Source organism: Canis lupus, chromosome 6 (assembly GCF_011100685.1).
Source record: "Canis lupus familiaris isolate Mischka breed German Shepherd chromosome 6, alternate assembly UU_Cfam_GSD_1.0, whole genome shotgun sequence".
NCBI lineage: Eukaryota > Metazoa > Chordata > Mammalia > Carnivora > Canidae > Canis > Canis lupus.
The window spans coordinates 8,510,022-8,533,590 of record NC_049227.1 but is presented as its reverse complement, the minus strand read 5'-3'; the positions used below and the strand labels follow the sequence as shown (position 1 = coordinate 8,533,590).

At 47.1% G+C, this 23,569-nt stretch overlaps 1 long non-coding RNA gene across 4 annotated transcripts; it reads left to right on the top strand.

Moving 5' to 3' along the window:
* Positions 1–1,044: 1,044 nt before the first annotated feature.
* Positions 1,045–23,300, top strand: LOC111096204. 4 transcript variants are annotated; one of them, XR_005360559.1, is made up of 5 exons: positions 1,045–1,149; positions 1,712–1,825; positions 4,478–4,574; positions 12,310–12,481; positions 19,896–23,300. It is a non-coding gene; the product is annotated as an uncharacterized LOC111096204 (long non-coding RNA). The 4 variants fall into 4 exon arrangements; XR_005360558.1 differs by having other exon boundaries at positions 1,051–1,168; XR_005360557.1 differs by having other exon boundaries at positions 1,058–1,168; positions 1,692–1,825.
* The last annotated feature ends 269 nt before the right edge of the window (positions 23,301–23,569 follow it).

The following is a 23,569-nucleotide window of genomic DNA, read 5'->3' as shown; positions in this document are numbered from 1 at the left end:
CTGGATGGCTTAGCGGTTTAGTGCCTGCCTTTGGTCCAGAGGCATGATTCTGGAGTACCGGGATCGAGTCCCTTCTCCCTCTGCCTGTGTCTCTGCCTCTGTCTCTCATGAATAAGTCAATAAAATCTTTTTTTAAAAAATTGAGGCATAACTGACATGTAACATATTTGTTTCAAATGTACAACATAATGATCTATGTATATATTGTGAAATAATCACCACAGCAAGTCTAGTTAACACCCATTATCACGTATAGTTATAACTTCTTGTGATGTGAAATTTTAAGATTTACTCTCTTAACAACTTTCAAACGTGCAGTACAGCATTATTAAATGTAGTCTCCTGCTGTACATTGCATCCCCAGGACTCATTTATAATTTGAAGTTTGTACCTCTTGACCCCCTTCACCCATTTCGTCTACCCCTTTGCCTTTGCCTTTGATAGCCACAGACCAACCTATTTTTGGTATCTCTGAGTTCATTTTTAAAAAAGATTTCATATATAGGGGTCAGTAGAGCATGTGACTCTCCATCCTGGGTCTGGAAGTTCAAGCCCCACACTGGATATAGAGATTACTTAAAAGTAATAAAACATCTTTCTAAAAAAGACTTCACATCTACATGAGACCAAATGGTATATGTCTTTATCTGACTTATTTCACTTTATGGTTGAATAATATTTCTGTGTGTGTGTGCATGTTCTTTATGTTCTGTATGTGTGGCATATTCTTTATCCATTTATCCATCAGTGGACACTTGGGCTGTTTCTATGCCTTGGCTATTGTATATAATGCTGCAGTGAACATGTGGGTGCAAGTATCTTTTCGAATTAATGTTTTCATTTCTTTCAGATAAATACCCAGAAGTGGAATTGCTGGATCATATTTTTAATTTTTTGAGGAACTGCCATACTGCTTTCCATAGTGGCTGCACCAGTTTGCAATCCCACCAATAGAGTAGGATGGTTCCCTTTCTCCACATCCTTGCTAAGCTTGTTATCTGTTGTCTTTTTTATAATCGCTATTCTCCTCCTCCTTTTGAGGAGGGGAGGGGCAGAAGGAGAATCAATCCTCGGCAGGCTCAACACCCAGCGCTTGAGATCATGCCCTGAGATGAAATCAAGAGTTGGACGCATAACCTGGGCACCCTGGTAATAGCCATTCTAACAGGTGTGAGGTGATGTCTTACTGTGGTTTGGGTTTTCATTTCCCTGATTGATTAGTAATGTTGAGCACCTTTTTATAGCATGTCCTGTTGGAAAAAATGTCTATTCAGGTCCTTTGCCATTTTTCATTGGATTATTTGTTGTGGAGTTTGAGAGAGAGAGAAGGAGCAGGAGGAGCAGCAGAGGGAGAGGGAGAAGCAGACTCCCACTGAGCAGGGAGTACGACAACGAGGACGAGGGGCTCCATCCCAGGACCATGGAATCATGACCTGGGCCACTCCACAATTATTGGAGTTTTTTGCTATTGAGTGTTAGGAGTTTCCTATATATTTTGGAGATGAACCCGTTACCAGGATTATGATTTGCAAATCTTTTCTCCCATTCCATAGGTTGCCTTTTTATTTTGTTGATGGGTTTCCTCGGTGGTGCAGAAGCTTTTTAGATGCATATCGCCCCACTCGCTTCAGTGCTTGCTTTTGTGGTGTTTGGTGTGTAAATGAACTCTTAGGACTGCTTTTGCCCTGAAGGCCTCTGCCAAACTCTGCAGGGAGCTGCTGTGAAACTGAGCCGCATTTCTGCTCACTGGCCTCGAAGCTGGAGAAGGACAGCAGTGTGAAGTCCGAGGGACACCCCCGCAACCCCCGCACCACACATGCTCAGGGTAAGGTGACACCAGACATATATCTATGTTCTTTTGGCACAAGGGGCAAGATTCCTGTGAGACAGTAAACCAAGCCCAGGCGTCCGGACGAATAGGAGACCCAATTTACACCTTGAGGGGGTACAAGACCGCTCAAGGGGGAATTTCACTGAAAGCGGTTCTGTTTTTGACGGTGCCCCAGGCATTTAGCAAAAGCAGATAGAAAACGTAGCAGAGATCCAGTTTTCATTTTAGCCACTTAATAGATGATTAAGTGCTATCTTCATTTGCATTTTCCTAATGGCTAAGGATGTTGAACATTTTATAACCTCTGGTGAAGCGTCTGTTCATATATTTTGTTCATTTTCTCACTGGATTATCTGGGGTGGGGGGGGGTTTGTTTACTACTGAGTTCTTCGCATTTTCTAGATAAATCCTTCGTCAGATATGTGGTTTACAAATATTTCATCCCAATCTGTAACTAGTTTTTTCATCCTCTTAATGGGGTCTTTTGCAAAGCAAAAATTTTAATTTTGATAGAAATTAAATTTAGCGATTTTTCCCCCTTTACGGAGCCTGCTTTCCATGTCACATCTGAGAACTGTTTGTCCAGATCAGGGTTTCTCAAAACTCAATTTTCTCAATTTTGAGAATGCGAGCTAAAAGCGAACACGGCAGCTCTGTGTCACCCGTTTCTCACTTATCTATGTATCCATGGTGATGACCCTTTGGGCAGACTGTCAGAACTCCTGGAACATTTGCACAGCTGTGGGGGCGGCGGGTAGATGTTATTCTACATGCCTAGAGCAGTGGGTTGAGAAGAGCCAGGGTGTCAGTGTGTTTAAAACATAAAGAGGGGCGCCTGGCTGGCTCGGCCGTAAGACCATGAGGCTCTTGATCTCAGGGTTGTGAGTTCCAGCTCCATATGGGGGGGGGGTAGCGATTACTTAAATTTAAAAGGGGGGTGAGCTTGGGTGGCTCAGAAGGTTAAGCAGATCCCATGGTCCTGGGATCATATCCCACATTGGGGCTCCCTGCTGGGGCGGGGGAGGGGAGTCTGTTTCTCCTCCTCCCTCTCCCCCTTCCCTCTGTGCAATGCTCTCTTGCACGCTCTCCTTCAAATAAATAAATGAATAATCTTTAAAAAAAAGAAAAGGTAAACATAAGGATTCATGATGGTTCCCTGGTGCCTGCTGGCTCGCATGGCAGGTATGCAACCAGCTCGGTTTGAGATCTTTAGACCCTAAGGCTCAAGCAGTATTTCCTGGCCCAGGACATCTCACATTGCTCCCACTGTTGGCACACAGGGAAGGTGTGTCTGTGTTATCCCCGTAGAGAGATAAGAAAGCATGCCTGCATTTGACCTCTCCAGCCTTTGCTTATATCTTTTTCCTGCTGTTCCTGCATTCTGTTGTTTGCTCTAATAAATCCGAACCTTGAGTATAACTTTACATGGGGTTCTGTGAGTCCTTCCAGTGCATCATCAAATCAGTTATATGACCATTGAGACAGGGGGCTGTATTTTTAAAACTAAGAGTTCAGTTTTTTAAATTGTTAAAAGACTTCTAAACTCATCTGTGTCACATTGAGGGAGTTTGGGTAGTTTGTAGCTTTCATGGAATTGGTCCATTTCATCCAAGTTGTCGCATTTATACCTGTAGAGTTATTTACAATGTTCCTTTCTTTTCCTTTTAAGGTCTTCTGAGTCTGTAGGAATGGCCAGTATTTTATTCCTTGCGGCTTCTTTTGTTTTCAAAGCATCTTAATGGAAATCATCTGATGTGATTTCTAACTACCGGCCGCTGTGTATGGCAGGCAGGGCAGGCATTGTTCTGTGGATTCAGCTAACAAAGAAACATTCCTGCTCACAAGTGCCTGTTTCGGGGCGACGTGGACAGAAAATTGCAGAGCTGATATCAGAGCCCAGGGCTCCTAACTCCAAGCTTCTCTGTTGGTAATAAGATTCCAACTATCACTCCCATGTAGTCCTGTTGCCTTTCATACCTACCTCTTGGCCCTTTCTTAACTGGCTCTTGTACACTCTAACCTCCCCGTGTCATGCTTTTCCTTGAGTGAAGCCTTTTCTTTTTTTGGTTAAGATTTTATTTATTCATGAGAGACACAGAAAGAGGCAGAGACCCAGGCAGAGGGAGAAGCAGGCTCCCCGTGGGGAATCTGACACGAGACTCAATTCCAGGACCCCAGGATCACAACCTGAGCCAAAGGCAGATGCTCAACCACTTAGCCACCCAGGAGCCCCAAGTGAATCCTTTCTTAAGATTTTCCCCTTAGCGTACTCCCAGCCTTCTTACACCTGGCTTCTCTCCTCGCCCTAGGCCTTGACTTTGTCAGATTGTACTTGCTTTTCTTGGAGACCTCCAACATACCATGTCTAACCCAGTGGTTCTCTACAGGGAGCAATTTTGTCCCTCAGGGGACATTTGCCAAGGTCTAGAGATACTTTTGTCGCAATTGGTGAGGTGCTACTGGCATCTAGGGGGAAGGGGCCAGGGATGCTACTAACTATCCTACCAATGTCAAGATAGCCCCATCCAGAACAAAGAATTACCTGGTCCAAATGTCAGTAGTGCCAAGGTTGAGAAACCCCTGCTCTCATCATATGCCTGGGGAGGCCTCTTCTGACTCCTGACTGGCTTTTTCTATGTGTGCCAGGACACCAAGGTTGTCATGCTTTGAATTTGTGGTGGATGACGTGCCAATCCGTGGCTCTGTGGGCCATGAGAGCTGCTTCCTGCTACATAGCCACAAGGTAGGACTCTAAACCCCTTTATTAGTCTTCCACATTGAATCTATGGAGATGGAGTTATTTTACCAATGTCTCAGTGTTGGGTGCTAAGCCCCATAGCCCGATTAGGTTATGGCCTCATCCACATAGTGTGTTAGTCACACTAACAGTGGAATGTTGGGAGCGGCAGGTGTCATGGGGATGATGGTGGGACTTCTTTCCCTAAGCACTGGAAATTTACGGTTGCCCATCATCAACTCTATGTTCTCAATGGTGGGTATTGTGCTTGTCTTTCACATGTGTTTGCTTTGGAATGACCTGGCTGGGTACAACCTGAATGAGGAGGTGACCGCTGGAGGTTCTGGTGATTGTTTTGACCGGGGTTGACAGTGGCTAGAAAATCATCCATATAGATGTCCTCTGCTTCCCTCCATACCATTCTCTCTATGGTTTGCTCTGTGCTGTGCTCAGCACAGGTGCCCAGTTTTTGAGCCCTGGCACTGGTGAGGTGATAAGAATTAATCAGGGATTTCTCTCAAGGGGTAGAACTAAGTAGATTGTTTAAAAAAGTTTTGCAGATCTTCTCTTCAAGGTGAGGGGCAGATCTAAGGGGTGGGGTGGCTTTAGTGAGGAGTATATATTTTATTGTAGGTTTTCTGGATAACAGAATCAGGGGAGATTGCTCTGCTACAGGCCCTGCGTCTGGGAGAAAGGGGACTGATTCTCCTAAAACATACTACAAGAGGGATATTTCCACTGCTACTCTACAGGCATTATTATCATGGCACTGCTGGGCATGTTCAGTGGCTATCATCCGGGGACCGATCATTAACCTAGTACTATCTTGTTGTATGCCCTGATCTGCTGAATCTTGGACACATGTTCAGCCACTTTTGTTGGCAGATCAGAGTTGAATGGTGGATATGGAATGTCATTCTCACCACTAGCCTCTTCTCTGGAGACTTCCTTTTCCCTGGTGGGCCAGCCTAGATTTAGGAATTTACAGCACATCATGGAACCTGGAATAGAGTCAGTGTGAGGCTTCTGGCCCGGATCCTCACATGCCTGCTCTTCCTTGTCCTAGATCTGCCAGTTCTTGGCCACCCAAAGATTTCTTCTTGATATTGGTAATTTGTGTCTTCATTGTCTTTTCTTTATTAGCCCTGCTAGAGGCTTACCTATTTCACTTATCTTTCACAGAACAGCTTTTTGTTTGCCCTTCTGTTGTTCTTAGGTCTTTCATTTATGATTTTGGCTTTTATTTCTTCCCTTCTGTTTTATTTGGACTTATTTTGCTTTTCCTTTTCTGGTTTCTCATGGTAGTACCATAACTTATTGATTTGAGCCCCTTCTGTGAACATTTAGTGCTATGAATTTTCCTCTCAGACTGTTTTGGCTGTGTCCCACAAATTTTGATATGCTGCATTTTCACCTAGTTAAATATGATCCATTCCTTTGAGACTTCCTTTTTGACGCATGGATTATTATGTGTGTGTCCACGTGTTTGGAGAATTTCCTGCTATCTTTCCATTACTGATTTCTAGTTTGATTCCACTGCAGTCAAAGTTCACACTTGATATGATTTCAATTCTTTTGAATTTGCTGAAGTTTGTTTTATGATCCAGGAAACAGTCTATCTTGGTGAATGTTCTCTGGGTTGTCTGAACATTTTTTATAATTCCATTTTCATTTTTACTTGTTTTGAGTGCTTCTCTTGACATTAAACTTTTCATTGCTGTGGCATCCATTTCAAAGACATGAATCTTGAATTAAGTGGATGTCTGAGTGGATGGATGGCATAGATGCCAGTTGTTTTCAACTAGTAAGGAACCAGTTTACCCCCACCAGTTCTCCTTATAGAGAGCCCCAAGTAACCTAGATTAACTGACCACTTGATCTCATTTCTTTCTTTCTGTGCCCTAATTCCTGATTTTATGCCATAAATTTGCTAATAGTGTACTGTGAAACTGTAGGTACCCCACCCTCAATAAAGGCAGAGCCCTAAGTCCTTTCTCTCTCTCTCCACCCAGGACCTCAAGTGCACCATGTACCCTCTGGGACTTGTAAAAAACTGTGTTCTTCAAAGTTCTCCAATGGTTTTGCTGAGGTGCATCCTGAAATCATAGTAAGAACCACAAGGGCTGGGGAAATCTACGTGGCTCAATGACTAAGCATCTGCCTTTGGCTTAGGTCAGGGTCCCGGGGTCCTGAGATAGAGTCCTGCATCAGGCTCCCCACAGGGAGCCTGCTTCTCCCCCTATCTGTGTCTCTGCCTCTCTGTGTCTCTCATGAATAAATAAAATCTTTAAAAAAAATTCTTGATGTTCTCTCCACCCTCCAGAATCATCTTCTATTTGCATTAGACATTATGTCCAGGGTTTGAGCTGTAGGAAGAAGAAAAGAGAACTGCATCCATGTCATCTTATCTGTAACCACCATCAACCTCTTCTAATAGTTTGATGATTTTAGCTTATTTTTAAATAAAATTTTTATTTTAGAATAGTTTAGTTTTAAGAAAAGTTTGGAAGATATTAGAGTTCCCATATGCCCAGTTTCCTCCACTGACATGTCTTATGGTACTTTTGTTATTACTAATGAACCAATATTAATATATTATTAAATAAAGTTACCATTGATCTAGATTTCCTTAGTTTTTACCTAATGTCCTTTTCAAAGTGTTCTAAGATCCCATCCAGGATTCAGCATTCCATTTAGCTGTCATTTCTTCTCAGGCTCCTTTCAGATGTGACAGCTTTTTTCTGACTTTCCTTATTTTTGATTACCTTGACGGTTTGGAGGAGTCAGATATTTTGCACAAGGTCCTCAATTGGGATTCTCTGATGTTTTCTCTTCATTAGACTGGAATTGTAAGTTTTGGGGACAAAGACCACAATAGTGGTAAAGGGCCATTGCCATCACATTTTATTGAGGGTATATACCATCAACAAGCCTGATCACTGTTGGTGTGGACCTTCATCGTCTGGCTGGGATGGGGATTATCAGGGTTCTCCTGTAAAAAGCAGTGACTTTTCACCCCCACCTCATGCTGTGCTCTTTGAAAGAAGTCACTATGTGCAGCTGATATAGTTTCTTTTCTTTTCTTTTTTTTATCTTACACTTACATCATATCATTTTTCACAAATTCTGACTTACTGGAGGAATTAATCTATCCTGGACCCATATTTTTCCAAACATTTCATTTTGCTCATTACACCAATATGAAGCATTTATGTGGCAAAGAAAAGATCAAAGGCATGATTTGAGAGACTATTTCTCTTAATACTTCCACACACTCAAAACTGATGTCCTAATGCAGCCTTTAAATACTATAATAGGGATCCCTGGGTGGCGCAGCGGTTTGGCGCCTGCCTTTGGCCCAGGGCGTGATCCTGGAGACCCAGGATCGAATCCCACATCGGGCTCCCGGTGCATGGAGCCTGCTTCTCCCTCTGCCTGTGTCTCTGCCTCTCTTTCTCTCTGTAACTATCATAAATAAATAAAAATTAAAAAAAAATTAAAAAAATAAATACTATAATAGCCATTTTTAGGAAAAATCTAAAGATCCTATGCAGCTGTAAGAGCAATGGAGTTCTTCTGAATCCTTCTGTTTGCTTCTGGGAAATTTATCAGAAGAAACAAATCACTTTCACTTTCTCTGGAAAGTTTATCTTAATTTTATTTACTTATTCATGAGAGACAGAGAGAGAAAAAGGGAGAGACACAGGCAGAGGGAGAAGCAGGCTCCGTGCAGAAGCCCGACGTGGGATTCAATCCCGGGTCTCCAGGATCACGTCCTGGACCGAAGGCAGATGCTAAACTGCTGAGCCACCCAGGGATCCCCTGGAAAGTTTATCTTAAAAAGAAACCTGGATCTTATACATCGTTTCCTCATGAATCTCCTAAATTCCCAAAAGGGAAACACATTTGTTAATGCAATATTTGTTCTTTTGACACAGATAGGGCTCTTTTTAGACCAGACAATGTTTTGTGCTTTGTGTAGCCTTCACAGCACACGGAGGCCTGTGATATTATCATCTTGAGTCCCCATAGGACTTGAAGCAAAAGGTTGCCCTTTTATATTACTAAAGACCATCCTCAGTTTTATGGTTTTGCTTTTATGACATATTTGTCAGAATTGGAACTTGTTTGATGCTACGTTTCTGGATATGAGTAATTATTTTTTTAAAGATTTATTTATTTGAGAGAGTGAGCAAGCGAGAGAGAACATGAGCAAGGGTGGGGGGTGGTGCAGAGGGAGAAGCTGACTACCCTCTGAGCAGGGAACCTGACTTGGGGCTCAATCCTGGGACTCCAGGATCATGACCTGAGCCAAAGGCAGGTGCTTAATAGACTAAGCCACCCAGGTGCCCCTGGATATGAATAATTCTTACGAGAAAATCTGTCTTGCTTACCAAATGGCTCCAAGAAAACATTGCAGAGGAATAGAGGAGGTTGCTTTGAATAAGAATATTGTTAGAATATTATCTGTATCCAGAAGGCTCTGTTCAGTTTCTGACATCACAGCAATCTCTGAGTGACTATCACCAACCCCCAGTTACCCACCTTAGCGTCATGTGAGTTTTAGAAAAGAGCAATTAGGTGGGAGCCTCATCAGACACAGAAACAACTTATAGAGAAAATTAGTTAAAATAATTAAGTATTGGAAAAGGTACAGACATGAAATAGAAATTCAAAGACCCACAATCCAATGGGAACTGAACCCATAATCGCAGAGGCATTTCACTAGCTGACAAGGTAGCTGTTTCTCAGATGGTGCTGAGAGAGGGTGGGAGGGTAGGGAAGAACCAGACCTTCACCACTCCCACTCCCCCACCCCGGCCTTATCTCAAGGTAAATTCCACTTGGATCCAAGATTTTAACATACAACAAGGAAACTACCAAATATACTGAACCAGCAAAAAAAGATTAATGTTTTAACAGCTCTATAGAGTGGGAAAAGTATAAATGTGCAACATTCAGAAGCCATAAAATAAAAATGTAGTAATTTGTTTGGCCTAAAAACCCCCACAAACTCGAGCCACAAACAACAAATTTGGAAGGATGGCTGCAACGCAGCTGACACACAAAGGGACAATACAATTCAATGAACAGAACTTTTGCAAAAGGTGAACAAAATTAAAATGTAAGAGGCAATGAACACAGGGAAAGATGCCTAACCTAAACGTGTATCACTTCTCATTGCCTAGATTAAACCAAGTAAGAGTTCCAGAGGTGAGAAGTTCAAGGCCACAGGCAAGGGACACCTTCCTTAGGCTCCCTGTGCCAGCTTTTGCATGTGGCTCTCCTCCACATGCTCCCAGGATGGCTGCTGCGCCTTCAGGCATCACCTCCAGGATGCCAGGATGCACGAGAAGAAGGGGGCCAAAGGGGGCCGGCAGGGAAAAGGCAAAAAGTTTCTGCTCTGGAAGTCCCCCACTTTAATGACTTCTCATGGAGGCCTAGTTTTGCTTACATCTCATTTGCTGGCTGCTCAGCAGTAGGAAGTTACTCACTTTTAACTTTGTCTCATAGAAAGCGCGTTAAGTCCTATGCACACTACTTAGGAATCTTCACAAAGTGAACACATCCATTTGACCAGCATCCAGATCAAAGAACAGAGGGGGAACAGCCGCCTTGCAAGTCCCTATGTGCTCCCTCGCAGTCACTGGAGAAGGTATTTTTAATGGGTACATTCTCAGTGTGACCAAAAGAGGGTACATTAAAGAAAACGAGAATATAAGTAACCAGCCATCTATCACACTCATCATATTCTAGATTGACCTAAAGACACTCTGACCCTTAAACCTTCTCCCCAAATCTTAAATTCTCCATCCAGGACATGTTCTGGTTCTTTGAGACAAAATGGCTGGGATTTACATTTGCTGGGATTTTATATGGTGAGACTGGGACACAGAGCAGGCTGGCCCAGAGCAGGAACTTTCTGCAGCAATAGACTCATAGGTGAAAGCAGTAAGGAGATCCTTATGGGAGGACGACTTGGTCTCCCACTGTGGAGAGATCTGTGACTAGGGAGACATCCCAGAGAACCATGAGGGACTCCATCCCGTGAATGGGATGAAGATGGGGGATAATTTGCACTTCTGTCTGTACCTTTGAGAAGTGAGAAATCCCCAAAATAAATGTGGCCAAATCTTAGAACTCAGGACTTATTATTACAGTGCTCATCCTGGAGAGAAACCCCATCATCAGTACAGGCACCTTTCACCAGGGCTTCCATCCTACTGAACACTGAAACATTCATCTTAGAGAGAAGCCTTATCTGTGGCAGAGAAGCCCCTGCCAGCACTCTAGCACCGCACGGCATCAACTCCTTCGCAAGCGACAGGAACTCTACAAATGCAATGAATGTGAGGGCTTTTGGGAAGGTAGAGCTCATTCAACGTCAGAGAATTCACACTGGAGAAAAACCGCATGCACGTAATGGATGCGAAACTGCTTTCAGGCAGTGCGCACAACTAATTAGACATCTGGGATTTCAGAACAGAGAGAGGCTCTGCAAGCATAATGGGTAAGAAGAACCTACAATCCAGGTTCCAGCCTCAGATAATGGCAGCTAATTTCGTTGCGACTTGAGCCAGTCTTAGGTAATGAATATGGAGAACTATCTAGGGGAAGCAGGGAGTAGATTGAATGTGACGTCATTCACCCTCAAGAGAAGCCTGTGAACATAATCAACATGGAAAATCATCTGGGGACAGTGTTGCTGTTGAAGAGGTCACGGGAAAGACACTCTCATGTTGTATAGACTATGAAAGGACATTTAATCTGTAATCAGGCCAATTCATACTGGAGGAAAAAAAAAACAAAAACAAACCCTTGATTACCAAGGGAGGAGGAAAAGCCTTCAGTTCTCCTTCTTGGATTCCAGAGAAACCTTCTTGGTATACTGGCCAACTGTGGGGGTAGGGGGAACTCAGGGTGTATTAAGCATCACGGTAAAGCATTAGTCACATAAAGTAGGCGGTTACCCCCTTTCTGCTTCTTCCACCCCAAAGTTCTCATTCTTTCGTTTGATTAGATAAGAAACTGGGTGTGTGCCTTTAACGACTTATCTTCCTAATAGTATTGTTCTTTGTAAGCTTAGCTTGTAATTCTACTAGGTGTTCAGTACACTTCTGCTGAATGAATGAAGGAACACAGTGGGCAAGCGTCGGGGTTAGCCTGGTTTTAGCTTTGGGGCAGGACTCCTAAGATATGCAGGGTGCACAGGGGCTGCACCGAGGGGAGAGGCTTAGCTGTGGAGTTTGCTGGTTACAAACTCCAGGGTCACTATATCACATCGTGTTTAGATCCCATTTATCTGATGAACTTCTATGGGACACATGCCTCTACTACTGATGATGTGGGGATGGGAAGTAGGTGGCTGAGACTTTTCTCAAATTCTAGATGCAATGAAATATTGGCAGGATGCATTAGGAGGATGCCAGTTTATCTGTGCCATGTGTGTGAAACTAGAAATCAAAAGAGAAGATCTAGAGTTTCCGAGTTCAACATCTCATTGCACAAGGGAAGGGAAGACTGCACACTTTGTGTAATGCTGAGGAAGCACCCCCATCCCCCTTGCTTGATCAAGGTTGGGGCAGAAGACAGCTTAATCTATGCCTTTTCCACCTCCCAAGCCAACTAGGATTATCCCCAGACTCGCATTCGAAGTCCATAAGACACCCTTGTCTCCCACTATCTTTCCTCTCCAATTGAGGGAGAAGAGATTCAGATCTTGTGCATTTCTGGCTCCTAGCTTTGCTGAGAAGACAGGAAGAAATGGTGGAGAAAAAGGGAGAGGTGGAGAAGAGACAAAGAATGAAGAACATGAAGAACATGGGAGTGTCCCCACACAGGGAATGGCCTCGATTTGGTCCCTGTTAGGAATCTAATAAGGATCTAAAATGTCACGAAGCCTGACTAGAGAGGTAAGTAGAAGGCCCAGTTTTCCACCAGTTTAGTTCCAGTTGCCATAAACTCCTTCCAGCCAGTACTCAGCAATTCTAAAATCTTGCTGTGGACCTTGGCCTCCTGTAGAAGTGTTGCCCACCCACCTGCCAGCTGTCCATTCCAGCTTGCTGCTCCTTCCATGTGCTTTCCATGGCTTTCTGGCCCATGCTTAGGCTCTTCCCTTCTGCCCCTATGGCACTTGTGTGTCCCAAAATTCATCACTGAGCCCCATTTTAGAAGGCTCATGCTCACATACCTAGAACGTTCCTGAGGCTACCTCTTCTTGTGTGCAACAGGCTCTGGGAGTTGGGACTAAGTGTTGAACTTGCTCTGTAGGCTGTTAGAAATCTTGACTTGTATTTCCTACCACGCAAGTAAGATTCCACTGTCTAAATTTGGGGTGATTTCCCATTTGGATCTAAACCAAGAGCCATGGGGCTCTAAGAAAATGATGACCAAAAGGTTCAGAGGAGGGCTACACTGGCTAAGAACATCTTCGACTTCAAATAGCAGAAATCTGCTTAGAAAATAAGACATTTAATTAAGGTATCAATAAAACTGGAAGTAGCTGGTTCCAGGATAGGTATAGTGGCTCAACGATGTCATCTAGGACCCAGGCTCTTTTTGTCCGTCTGCTTGGCCAACCTTGGTATGTTGGCTTCTTCCCTTGGTCTTGTTGCCTCATGGTCCCAATATGGCTGCTACTGCTCTAAAGTATCACATCCTCAAACATCCATGTTCAAAGCAGAAAGAAGAAGGGCCAGGCCATCCTTCCTTTAATCAAAAAGCAAAATTCTTCCCAGAAGGTCCTCCAACCCATTTCCTTCTAGTTTTTATTGGCAGAATGAACTCGCATGGCCACCTCTAAGCCAAATGACGGCCAGGGAAATAAGGAAGGAGCTGGCCACAGTGACTCACAGGGGCCAGGTGGGCCCTGGAGCTATGGGACCTGAGGGCACCTCTGGGATAGGCTCTACCCTTGGCCTTCCATGGGGCCCAGTTCTGCTCGGCCGTCCTTTTTCCCTTCGCCCACAACAGGCTCATGGTTCCCTCCACTCTGAGTTCTTTCCATGTCATGGCTTTCCTTCTCTAAGTTCCTTCTTTAGTCTCATTCTGGCCAGCACCTCGGTCCATGCAGGCCCTAGGTGCCCTAACACTATCCTGTCACACATGCACTGTGACGATATGGTCTGAGTTTTTGGTTCACATTTCCCCAAAGGGGAATCCGACTGGTCTGACCGGCTTTCCTTCTATTTTTGAGCCAGTCAAGTGACTTCAGAAGCCACTGGCCAGCCTATAGTGGATCTTGGTCCAGTGACCCGTGGTGGGGAGGGACCAAGGGGCAGGGTCACGTGACACAACACAGCCCCCTGGTAGCAGAGGCCAAAGGTGGCAGCTCACCACAGAAGGGGCTCGGGGCAGGACAGGTACTGTGGCATGAGGAAGAGCGTGGGCAGGGGCTTTGTAGAGCCCAGAGCAACAATGTAAGGAGATGAAGTTACTTCATGAACAGAGAGGCCGTAAGGGAGAACATGGAGGCACCAGACACACAAGTGAAAAAGCCATTTTGGACATTTCCACCCCATTTCAGTGGATGCCATGTGAAGAAGAGGGGAGGGATCCAGTTGGCAGACAGAACCAAGGCCCCTGTGCCATGGCCACAGTCCCTTAGCTGAATCCAGCCATTGGGGCCTCTCAGGTTGAGCCCCAGATGCGGCGGAGCAGAAAGAAATCGTCCCCACCTTGCTCTGTCAGATTACCTGACTCACAGAATTGAGAGCAGACATCACAGCTTCTTGCATCTGCCATGACTCAAGACCCTCCCCAAATTCCCGCAGCAGACACTCCAGTGAGTGCTGGGAGACAGGGTGATGTCTCTCATGATCATGGCTGCCCTGGGGATCGGGACCTTCAGCGCCTACTTGACTTGGTCTCTTAGAAACCATAGCATGGCTCCAACAGGCTGCAGAAGGGATTGTGGAAGGAGAACCATTTCAATGTGGCCATACAACCGAGACACAGAGTGGACTGGGGATTCCGGCGATGCTAGGAAAAATCCTGCAAGGGGAGAAGTAGCATCTTAAAGCCCGAGTGATGGGCAAATCTGGATTAGCAACCCTGCTCCTCCACTTATTCGTTGTATGCCCTTGGGCCAGTTATTTAACCTCTCTAAGTCTTATTTTCTTAAAATGAACATGAGGATAGGAAGATCCTACTTCCCGGGGCTGTGGTGGGGGAGACAAAGGGGTGCTGCATGTGAAGCCCTTGGCCACACAGGCACCAGATGCAGGGTGGTAGGCTGTTCTGGTCAGAGCCTCACACATGTGCTGAGTGGGCTCAGAGGCCCAGTGAGGCCCGGCTGCTCAGCGAGCATCAAAGGGCATGTCATGGCTGTTCTGGATGGGGAGCTCTACTGGTGTCCTCCACGAGGGACTAGTGGGGACAGGGGGTACACCTTTACATATCACAAAGCCCTTTACAGCTTCCCTTCTACACCGAGTTTCTTAAGCAATTTTCTAGAAGCCTTTGGAGTCGCTTCTTACGAAGAGCCTTCACCAGTTCCCTGGGAGAGCCAAGCTTAGAGCCACCTGCCCCTCTAGCACCCTGCTCCCCCGACACCTTCACTTGATTATCTCGATCTCCTCTCCCTGTTTGCATTAATTCCCATTCAGTCAGGTCTCCGGATGGTCATTAGGGGAGTCATCTGAGAGAGCATTCTGGAGACCCGCTGTAAATGACACTCCAGCTACAAACTTCCAAGCCCAGAGCACAGACACCTGGTGGTCAGCTGTGCTTCTGCCCAAAGACAATTGCGTGAGCTCCTGGTAAGCAGACAAACAGGCCACTGGCAAGGGTCCTGCCCTTCTTTCTCTCCTTAACCCTCGATGACCTAATCACATCTCCACCACTGGAAAGCAGCCCCCAGCTCCTAGGAGATGTGCTTCTACGGGCAGCACCAGCCCTCGGGACCGGCTCCTACTATCTGGCCAAGAACATTTTTAACTTGCTTTAAAAGAAAGCAGCAGAGAGCTTTCCAAGGCTATATAAAACCCTGGGCGCCCCCTCTTCGCGGTGAGGGGGAGGGGGAGAAGACAGGGATTCTGCAGCTTACAAAACACAAGAGGGCGTCGTGTGCATTTGGACTGGACTTGGCCACATACCAAGGGGAGGATGCACTCACTGGGGAGTGTAGGGCTCAGGGGGACACTTGAGGACAGTCACTAACATCTGTTCTCCCAATCCCGCCATGAACTCCCTGGCTGCTGGTAACTACAGAGGCACCCCCCTACTGCACGCCAGGTGTATACTTCATTGCTCTTTGCCAGACACTAAGCCAGTCACTGTGAACACAGAGATGCTTCAGACACAGGCCTTGCCCTCAAAGAGTTGTTAAGTTCATGCCGAGGGGAGTCCCTACGCCAGCCAGACTTAATCAGGACACTGCACGGACAGCTGTGCAATACCACCAGCTGCTTGCCTGCCACTCCCAGGATTAGCCCCATGCTCACTGCTGCTGCTGCTGCTGGGGCTGCAGCTGGCAGCAGGGAGAATCTGGGTGGCCAGGCTGGCATTGGCAGGGGGTTGGGGGTGGGGACAAGGGGTGGCAACAAGGACGAGATCACCTTCTTCCTGTGTGACCTGGAAGGGCACGGCAACCATCCCCGAGAAGGCAGGCCACATCTTCAGTCACGGGCACATCTCCGCCCACAGCCTTGCTGAACCACAAGTCTGGCGGCTGCTTCCACTGCAGTGGCCACAGCCACAGCCCCATCTCCGACCCGAATCCTGTGGTGCTCAGAGGGGTCATGGAGAATACCGAGGACAGGATGTGAGTCTTCCTCAAAGAGCTGCCTTTAAGTCTGTTTGAGAAGAAGGCACAGAAATGTCATGAAAGCCTAGAATGTCGCGTGAGCACTAAGGGGTTTCGTGGGCTGTGAACTCTCATAGAAGCACCGAGTGGGGGACACCTGGGTGGCTCAGGATTGAGCGTCTGCCTTTGGCTCAGGGCATGATCCCGGGGTCCTGGGATTGAGTCCCACATCGCACTCCCTACAGGGAGCCTGCTTCTCCCTCTGTCTGCTTCTCTGCCTCTCTCTCTGTGTCTCTCATGAAGAAATAAAATCTTAAAAAAAAAAAAAAAAAAAAAAAAAAGATGAAGCACAGAGTGGAGAGTCCACCCTCAGGCCTACAAAGTCCCAGGAAGGCTTTAGGGAAGAGGTAGGCTTCAGGCCAGGCTGGGGGGCGGGGGGGGGGGGGCAAATTCGGAGCAGGGATGGGGGGCCTGCATTCCAGAGGGGGCCTGTGACATTGGCAATGACCACGGGCGCTGGGAAATAGCTCACTCCTCACAGCCTTGTAAAAGTAATACCTTCTTCTCCTCTGTGCCATCACAGGAGGAGACAGCCAGGGGCTGGGAGGTCAGGTGTATTTTAAAACTGTTAAAGCAGTCACACAGCTTTGCTGCTTGGAATTGGGGACTTGTGATACTCCTTGTTTCATATGAGGTCATCACACTGTGAGGCCAGGACCAAGAACAGCCCATAAGTGCCCAGCCTTCCAGCCCCCAGGAGAACCATGGGGGCCACCCCAGGAGGACGGCTGCTCCATGGACGCTGGGATCAAGACTTTCTGCTGACTCTAAGGCCAAACCTCACTCCACTGGCACGGTACATGTGGCCACAAGTGTGGACAGAATTCTGGCAAGATATCAAAGAGTTCATACAGAGGAAATCTTTGAATATTATGAATGAGGAAAAGTTTCCCTTCATTTCCTGCTGCATCCTAGAGAGATTCCCTGTGAATGGCACAGACATTGGAAAATCTTTAGGAGGAGACAAGCAGCATTCAGAGATGAGAAGGTCATGGGGAGGGGTGTGGGCCGCATAAAGAACACAAGCCACGTCAGCCGGACCACGTGGATGAAGGTGACATCCTCAGTGAGGCACCAGACCTCGCCCAACAGCAGATAAGCCATTCAATGCAGGAGCTCAACCTTGTAAACAGAATGAATTGAGGGCGGTGATCATTTGAGAAGAAATCAGCCCTCATTCATCTTCCCAAGATCCTGATGGGGGAGAGGGCTGAGGCTCCGATGAATGAGGGAGCTCATGGGGGGGTGTGTGTGTGTGCCACATGGGCCTGAGTACACGGGATAGAAGATGGTCCTACCGCAGAAAAACGAACAGATTCTAGGGAAGGATTTTGCCAAACTTGAACAGACTGGCTGTGAGGAAAGCAGATGCCCTGTAGGACCTTCTGCTCAGGTGACAGCCAAGTTAGTGTGGTTCCTGGGGTCCCTGGGTCCATAGTGACTGAGCAGAAGAACAGAATGGGAACATCATCCCTCCTCCTTCTTTGTCAGTCTTCAGTAAAGTCTGGGGTCACCCTTCTTGTTCCTGCCTTGGCCTCCTGAGGGTGAGCTGGCACCCGTGCCTTCACATAGGCCCTGCCTGTCTCCTGTCTGAAAGGCCGGTGACTGCCATGACATGTTCCACGCTGGTGAACACGGCCCAGGGGAGGCTGCTCTGACTGGCTCAGTCATTTGTTCAACTGTTCCACAAGTGCCCTTTCAGCATCTCTTCAGCTCTGTCCCTGGCACTGTTATGTGGTGGGGGCAAAGGACAGGGGAGGAGGAGGTACAGGCAACAAGTGGCCCGGGGGACCATGGGGAGAAGAGAAGGGAACCAGGAAAATGGCAGCGCCTCTGAGATGGCAGGGGAGCGAGTCTGTGTCCCACAGTCTGGGGAGGAGGCTCTTTCAGGGGAGAGCACTGGGGAACGAGAGAAGAAGTCTGATCTCCTGACCTGCTGCCATGTGTCAGGCAAGCGTATCATTCCTGGAGGGACCCCACAAGCCTGGTGCCCGTTAGTGCCACCTTGTAAATCAAGAGCATAAGGCATGGGCACAGCTAGTCAGTGGCAGAGCCAGAGCCTGAGGCTTGGTCATCTCACTCCTCGTGCAGTGGCCTTCCCACCACCACAGGGAGGCAATTGGCCCTTCAGCAGTGCTCATGCTCAGGCTGTTTCCAGAGAAGCAAGGGAAAAATGGAAGGCATCTGGTGATCTGGGGGAGCAGGGGATAGAAGGAAGATGAAAGGCGGATGGAAGGAAGGATGGAAGGGGGGGATGGAAGGGGATGGGAGGGAGGATGGAAGGGAATGGGAGGGGAAAGGGGATGGGAGGGAGATGGAAGGAGGATGGAGGGGGATGGAAGGAGGGATGGAAGGAAGATTAGAGGGAAGGAAGGAAGGAAGGCAGGAAGGAAGGAAGGGAGGGAGGGAGGGAGATGGAAGGGGGAATGGAAGGAGGGAAGTAGACTGGCTTCTACACTCTACCTCAGGCAATGCGGAAGGGCTCAGACTCTCCCTCCTTCATCGGCTCAACTCAACAAGTCTATATTGAGCCCTGCAGAGCACCAGGCACTGTACTTCACTGCTGGGGATGTGAGTAAGACTGATATGGTCTGTGCTCTCATGGAACTTCCATTCTAGAAGGAGGCAGACAGTATCAGGCTATGTGATTTGAAAGGGGAAGTACTGGGCCCTGTGAAAGCACAGAGGAGAATCTCATAACCCAGATTCACAGGGTTGAGAGTGACTTTCGGGAAGAAGTAACCTGTTGGCTAAGACTCGAAAGAGGAAGGCTCTGCCTGTTGCACAGAGAACGTGCAGGAAGGTCTGCTGGTGATGGAGCAGAGGGAGAGGGGCCGCCTGACAGCCTAGCGTCTGCGAGGGAACAGCGCAGATGGGGAGGCACAGAGCCCAGAATGCACCCTGAGAACAATGGAAAGCCGTGAGGAGAGTTAAGTCTGGGGATGACCCAAGCAGGTTTGTGGCTTATCCCTTCCCTAGGAAGCCCAAGGCTGCCACAGTGAGGAGAGGAGAGATCTGTCCAAGGGCTCCTCAGTTCAGGCAGGCATGGTCTTTTTTCCCCTTGTGCACCAAGAAGGTTTCCAAGAGAGGGAGTGAGCAGAAGGAGCAATGAAGCAAGGGCTCATTTCGGGCCTTGGATGGAGCTGCCAATCCCGGACTAGAGCAGAAAACAGGCAGCTTGGGTACAGGTGTGTGTGAGCAAACACCCCCCTCTTGTGGCCGAGAACGGTATTGCCACTGTGTTCACTGCTTCCCGCCCTGAGAGCCAGGGTGGCTGCGGACCCCAGGAGGGACCCCAGGAGGGTCCCCACTCGGCTTGCTGCTGCTGCTTTTAGAGAAATCTGAATAACGGAGAAAATGTGCATACATGCTTAGAAACAGATATGAGAAAGACAATGTTACCAGTGATTCTGAACAGATGACTAATTTTTTTCATTTTGTTTAGGTGTATTTTAAAACTGTTAACGACATGAATTACTTTTGTTGCTAAAAGAATAAATGCATTGTTTTTGTCTTTAAAGGCAGATGCGACACAAAAGTGGCCAAAGAGGGGACTCAAAGTGGAGGCTGAGCAGCTCAGCTGATAGTGGTGTGGCTGGGTGATGAGCCAGCTCCCTGTGGCTTTGCACTCCGGGGGAGCACAACTCCAACCAGCTGCAAGGCCACACCAGGGCCCTTGTCTCGGATGAGGCCTCCTGAAGGAGCCCTCCCTGCTGTGTCTCTAGCTATGTCCCTCCTGCCCCTCTGCCTGTCTCACCAGACTGCTGCCCCTCTGACCTGGTCTTGCAGGTGGGCCTGACCGCCAGGTTCTTGGTGATCAGGAGGGTCCTCTCCTGGCAGGCTGATGCTGAATGAGAGTTGGGTCTGCCCAGAAGCTGTGACCACATACGCTACATGTATGGGGTCTCTGCTGTACAACTTTTCTAACTTGGAACAAGACACTCACCTGGCCTGGAGTTTTGGTCACTTCCATCATATCACTGTCGTGGCTGCTTCTTCCCTCTCCAGCTTGAGAACTCTTCTCTTGGGCAGGGAAGCTGCTTGGCCTCCCGTCTGGAGGTTCCCTAACGCTGGTCTAAGGTTCTGGAACATTCTGAGGTATATCCCAGCTCTGGTACCTGTGAAGCGTCACCCGTGGATCTTCTTTCAGCAAGTTCCTGATCTGAACAAGGTTGAACGCCCTGTCCTTACACCTTCACCATCTGGAATCCCTATGTTGAAAATTCAAATGTTACCTGTTTGCTCTGCAAAGAAAAGCCATGGAAATAAAATGCACACTCACTGCTGGGGATAGATTGAATAAACTATGACATACAATACAGCAGGGAAAGGTGAAGTATAGAAAAGTAATTAATGATCATACCTTTTCTAAAAAAAAAAAAAAAAAAAAGCCAAGGTTATGAGGGTCGTCTGGGTGTTGCAGTTGGTTAGGGAGCTGACCCTTGATTTTGGCTCAGGGTATGATCTCAGTGTCCTGGGATTGAGCCTGACTGGGGCTCCAGGCTCTCTGGGGAGTCTGCTGGAGATTTTTCTCCCTCTCTGTCTGCCCTTCCCCCTGCACATATGCTCTCTTTCTCGCTTTCTCTAAAATAAACAAGTCTTTAACAAAAAAAGCACATTATGAAATATTATGTGTACGGTAAGATTATGAAGTATGTTCTATTTGTTATTAAATTCAATTTGTAGTTTTTCAAATGTTCCATCATGAGCATATGGTACTTTTATAAGGAGAACACCCCCAAGTTATTTTACAAACCTGGATAGAAGATGAAAAAAACAGGAGCTTTAAAATATTTTTAAAAAATACCCTAATATTCAAGCGGTGGGGATGGAGGCAGGGCAAGAAGGAAATTCTGAGAAGTTTGGATAGACCTTGGGCTCTCCCGGCCACGCAGCTATATGTGCAGGAGGCGGGCAGCTGAGGAAGCTGCCCCAAAGGGCCAAGGCTAGTGACCCCTAAGAAGGGGTGTCCTGGCGTCGAAGCTTGAGGTAACTGTAGAAAGGGTTACCTGCAGGGGGAGCAGAGCTGGATTTGAGGGTGTGGCCCTGTGTTGGTCAAAGGACTCCTGATACATCATCATAATAAAAAAAATAACTTGCACATGTAGGCACTTTATGGTTTACAAAGCACTTTCTCCTCCTTGAAGCTTATAGAGGAGGAAACAGAGGCACAGCACAGCCAGTATGCAGCAGAACCAGGACCTGAATCCAGCTGTTTCCAGCTCTCGCTGTACTGAGCTACGCTGCCCAGCTGCCCTTTAAGAGCTCAGGCACTGAGAGAGTATAAAAGTAAGGAGGATATTACACTTTACAATTGGAACCTAAACACTGACCCATTAGGACAGATGCTGGTCTCATCTGGAGATCCAGAAGCCTCCTGTAGGGCCAGGCGATGGCAATTGGATGCTGGACTCTAGGAAGCACCTGAGAGTCAGAAGGGAGTCGCTGGGGTGGCCCAGGAGGCTGGCAGGGCACTCTGGGACACGGAACAGCAGCTGCTCACCAACCAGTCCAGAAGTATTTCACTACTTTAACCACTCATCCACCCATCCATTCTGGTGGCACCAGGTAAACGTCATGCCAGCCTATGGCCTCCCCGATTGTGTCCCACAGATCCCGGTGGTGACAGATAACTCTAGAAGTTGTCCTATGTGTCAGTTATTTCAGCAGGGGAGCTCTGCAGTCAAACCACATTTCCACAGAAAGGGATGTGGTGGTCACCTAATGTAAGTGACCATGGACGTGTCTGAATCTGTGAAGTCCATTATTGGCCGCTTGGGCTCCTGCCAAGATCAGGGGCACTGTGGATCTAAAGCAGCAGCCCCCTAGCGGTGTCGTTTGGCTTTGCAATGAGCACTTACAGTCTGAGTACAAAAAATTGTACTGACTTCTGAGAATTTATAGCAGACGAACAATGAGGTTAACAACCTCTTCTCTGAAGTAAGAGACAGGAGCGTGCCCAGGCCACCCCCCGCCCCCCGCCGCCGCCTGCTTCTCCCTTGGGCTGGGATGGATGCTTTGTTGGGTCTGTTCTCTTGATTCCCAACTGAGAAGGCTCCCCTCCATATACCCAAGGTGGCTGGATCTCCCGGGTTCCCTTCAAATGCTCAGTACAGGCTACACGAAGGAAAGAAGAAAGGTGCTATTATTGTCAACAAAGGTCTTCATGAGCCACACCATGGAGTGTGCTTTAGCTAAAAAGCTAGCACACCAGAATTCAAAACAGCCTAGTACACTCAGCTGTGGCTGGGACACCAGTGGATGATGGAAATTCCCTGCTGTGCTCCAACTGGAGTTCAGTACCTCTTTGAAATTAAGGTCTCCTGCTAGTCAGATGATCACACTCCACTCCCAGCACAGGTCTGTAGGCTGTCATATCAGCCCTGCTTTCAACACAGGACCGACCACCCAAGAAAAAGATCGAAGACCCTGGTCTCCTCCCCAGAGGACGCTGCCTCTTACCACTGGTGTGGAAAGGGGTGGAGTTCTCAAGATCCATGTGTGAACTGGGGCCCACTGTGGCTAAAGCTGGTGATGTGTGGGGATTCTTGTGCTGGGGGTGGGGCTGCTATCTTCCTCCAGAGAACTTCCTGTCATGGAGATGGTTAAGAAAATAGAGGGCAGCCCCGATGGCCCAGCGGTTTGGCGCCACCTTCAGCCGGGGTATGATCCTGGAGACCCAGGATTGAGTCCCACATCGGGCTCCCTGCAAGGGCGCCTGCTCCCTCTGCCTGTGTCTCTGCCTCTCTCTCTGTGTGTCTGTCAAAATAGGGAGCTCTAAAGGAAATAAAGGTAATTACTTGCTTTTTTTTTTTTTTTTCTAAGAAAATGTCTTGTTAGACCTTTTCTTCCATTGTATTTCTTTTAAAATGATTCTTTTTTGGTCACAAAGCATTATTTGTTCATTGCAAAAAATAATTAAATGTTACATACTTAAAACATTCAAAGAGAATGTTCTTCGTAATCTTTTCTCCCAGAGATAATGTAAATTTTTAAAATTTAATTTTATTAAAAAGTTCCCCAGCTGAACCGAGGTAGAGTTGGGAACTGAAACGTAACTGTGTATATGTAAGGTGTACAACTTGGTGATTTTAAATTAAATTTTGATTCAAGTTTCAATAAAATAGTTATCTTAAAAACTAAGTAACTGGGAAGCCTGGGTGGCTCAGCGGTTTAGCACCATCTTCAGCCGAGG